We start from the raw sequence: 3,873 nt of genomic DNA on the forward strand, positions 1-3,873 counted from the left end.
GTATTGGTCTGTTTGGGTTCCTACAACGGAATACCATAGGCTAAGTGGCTTATAAATAACAGAAACTTGTATCTCACTGTTCTGCAGGGTGGGAAATTCAAGATCAAGCCACTAGCAGATTGAATGTCCGGTGAAAGTTCCCATCTTAATTCTTAGATAGCCATCTACTTGCTACACCCTCACATGGTGGAAGGGGTAAGGGGGCTTTCTGGGCCTCTTTTGTAAGGGCACTAATCTCATTCATGAGGGATCCACACTCATGGTCTAATCACCTCCTAATACCATCACCTGGGGGTTAGGATTACAACATCTCAATTTCGGAGGGACAGAAACATTTAGACCATAGCACCTGGTAATACTGTTATCTAAGGAGAATGAGGAGAGTTGCCCCAAACAACCCATAGTTGATTTCCATGAGAAATGTAGTGCCACACAAGGCAAGCCCAGTCTGAAATCATTAAACAAGAATCCTGAGACTACATGATTTTCATTTTAAACAAACGAGAATAGAGGAGAATTGTCATATAGCACTTTCATGACAGTCTTTCAGACAAATAGAATGTCATAAAGATTCAGGTCCTTCTTATTTATTTTCCAAAATGAACGTGATCCTAAAAAAATACAAACTTTAAGAAAATGGAATTAGACAATCCATGCTAACATTCATCTGGGAAAAAATGAGCAAGGGACTACCTTAGGGAGTTCTTCAAAAGAAGAGCAAAATATTTAGATGGACTAGCCCAAATATATCCAATTAAACTAGGAATTAAAAGTGTGCAAGTACCACACAAATAGGCAGACAGATCCATAGAACACAATAAAAAATAGAGGCTAATGAAAATATACATAAAAATTAAGGATATAATTAAGGCAATATCTCAAATCATTAAAATAGTTTTTTTTAAAGCAAGAAATCATCTGAAACAGTAGTTCATATGACCTCTCTGAACATACCACGAGACCTATAAATACAATGTAATTCTTAATAAACTGCAGTCTGTTTAGCATTGTACATCTCTTTGTTCTCCTTTCTTTCCTCACTCCCTTTTGTCTTTTGCTTCTATTGATACTTCCCTGAAGCTATAACCTTTCCCTTAATAAAGTATTAGCACATTATATTTTTGTCTCAGGTTCTATTTTCTAGGCAATCTAAGTTAAGCTAGGGGTCAATGACCAGATGGTCATGCAGCCACACGGGGGCCAGCTTCTTACTGGCTACGACGAGAGCCTTTCCAAACCATGCATTGCCCACCGAGCCAAGAAGATCAAGAACAAGCTCTGAGTGCACGAGGACCCCAAGGACACACTGCCGTAAGAATTCCAGGAGATCACCCACCTGAAATCTCATCTGGAGAAGATTCTGGAAAAGTGGCTCTGGAGGAAGAGCAGCAGCATAAAGAGCTATAGCATAAAAAGCAGCAGCATAAAAAGCAGCACGTCAGCCCTGGTGGGGTACCATGAAGGACCAGTAATCAAGGTCTGGGAGGCCAAAGAGGAGGATTCCAATAACAACAACCAGCACCTACCCAGCCTCCTGGAGCTAGCCTTGGATAAAAACATGGATAATTACCTGCAGGTGCAGAAGTAGTAGAGGATGACTGCAGCCTGGTGAGTGAGGAGAAGCAGAAGCTGCTGGAGATGAAGGAGAAGACGCTGGAAGACCTACAGCAGGAGCAGCAGGCCACAGAGCTGCTTGCAGCCAAGTACAAGGCCATGGAGAGCAAGCTTCTCCATTGGGGCAGGAACATCATGGATCACACCAAACAGCAGCAGAAGATACTGAAACTGAAGAGTGAGGAGACTGCCAAGCAGAAATGCCAGGAGCAGGAAATACAGCAGGAGGCGATGATCTGAGATGAAGAGACCATGTAATTCTGGGGCAGAAGTCAAACCCAAGAAACTCAAGAAGCTCCAGGCCAAGCAGCAGGCAGTGAAGGCAGAGATCCAGAACCAGTATGATGGGTATATCTGCATGCAGCAGGACCTGGAGAAGGCACAGAATGAGGAGACCTGGGAACTCAAGTTCAAGTACCTAATCATCAAGAACTTCATCTCCCCTGAGAAGGACGAGATCATAAACCAGATTTTTCTGGACTGTGAGGAGGAGCGGTAGAAGGTGCAGCCACTTGTGCCAGCTGGATTTAATTACAGTCAAAAGAAGCAGCAGCCCATGTCTCCAGTGGACTACAAGATGCCTATCAGCTGGCACACTCAGTTACCATGGCAATGGGGTCCCACCCCAGCCACAGGGCTGAAAGTATAATGTTTTTGGAGTTGGATATATCCCCTTCAGATGCGTTTGTGATGGAATCCTCTCATGACGAAGAACAAGAACCCATGCACTATATATGAAGAGGCTCATGCAGTTAAAACAGCTTTCTGGAAATAACATCCAGGTCTAAAGTCTGAAAGTCCAGATCCTGGTGCCAGCGTCCTCAGTGGCCTCCACCCTCCACCACACATACCTCACTGGCCTCTGCTACTCTGCACCCTGCGACAGTGCTAGACCAAAATGACAATCTGCAGTCAGGCTGCCCATCCGACAGACTCCTGGGGTGGGGCAGCCAACCCTAGATCACCTCATCACCTGCTTGGTGTATATGTGCATGTATGTGTGCATATGGGTGAGAGGGTGAAAATCTGGCAGACCATGCCTCTGCCTGTTCTTCTTAGCCCCCTTTATTTCATTAATGTTTTATTTGTGGAGCTCGGTGTGGGAAGAGATGTCCTTGCCTGAGCTTTCTGGGCCTTCCATGGTCACTGCATAGCCTCCTTTTCTTCTGACATTAGACACCCCTGGTGAGACCTTAAGCTTCTCCCCACCATCTGCCCCCAGAAGGAAAGGTGGCTAGTGCCTATGAAGAAAGTAGTTTTTCAAACTGGTTTACTCCATAATCTCCATCTCCTTCAGATTGACAGTGAGCATCTCCTAAGCACTTTCTGGGACCTTCAGATTGACAGTGAGCATCTCCTAAGCACTTTCTGGGACTAGAAAAAAATCTAGGTGTCTACTGAGGACAAGAGACATCTTGACAGGTTGGGCCTGTGCTCCCAACAGAGAGAACTTCACTCTCAACTTTCCTGGCTTCAGACAACCTCTTTCAGCTTCTTAGGCACCTTTTCAAGGATTTAAATGACCTTACCACACAGCCCATGCTTGGCAAGAACTCACAGCTTCCCAAACTCTGCGTTCTGCTCACCTTTCCAACCCATGGGTGGGAATTGTGCACCATCCAGTTGCTGCCTCCTTGGGACCTGAAGGAAACGGAATAGTAATGGAGACAATGTGGACAATCATAAAGGGAAGTCCCTCCTCCAGGTCCCTTTGTTTCTATCCTCTCCAGGAAGTAACTTTGGTCAACAAATGATCAAGCCAACTCCCCATGTTTGAGATGTTGCCCCTTTCTGCTTTGATCATTTTCCCTGCAGCTTCCTGGATCCCACTTCACAGTGGGAATGCATCAACATCATTTTCCCCCTGGCTAAACATAAGTATTGAAACCTGTTGCTTTCCCCCCTCATTTAGTACAGGAGACTGAGACCCAGGCACAATCTACAACTTTGCTTATCACCCCTGTTTCTGAATCACATTTGTTGGGCATCATTTTGTTGAAAACTGACCCTTTCTTCAGCATTGTGCAAGTTGATCCCTAGGTAAGTACTCCTCACCTTCTTTTGTGACATCCCAAGATGCCTCCAAGTATCTCAGGTGATAAGCAAATTTCTACCAAAAGGGGGGGGGGGGGGAGGAGGGTAACCCAGAACACAGCTGGAGGGGCAGAAGCAGGGCTGTGCTCATGGCTTAGGGACACAAGTTCCAACTTGATGTTGATGTCGGGGTGGGTGGTGACCATGAGGGCAACATCCATGTGT

At 45.4% G+C, this 3,873-nt stretch overlaps 1 pseudogene; it reads left to right on the plus strand.

Moving 5' to 3' along the window:
* Positions 1–1,177: 1,177 nt before the first annotated feature.
* Positions 1,178–2,574, plus strand: LOC137763493 (kinesin-like protein KIF3C; annotated as a pseudogene).
* The last annotated feature ends 1,299 nt before the right edge of the window (positions 2,575–3,873 follow it).

Source organism: Eschrichtius robustus, chromosome 4, assembly GCF_028021215.1.
Source record: "Eschrichtius robustus isolate mEscRob2 chromosome 4, mEscRob2.pri, whole genome shotgun sequence".
Classification (NCBI taxonomy): Eukaryota; Metazoa; Chordata; class Mammalia; order Artiodactyla; family Eschrichtiidae; genus Eschrichtius; species Eschrichtius robustus.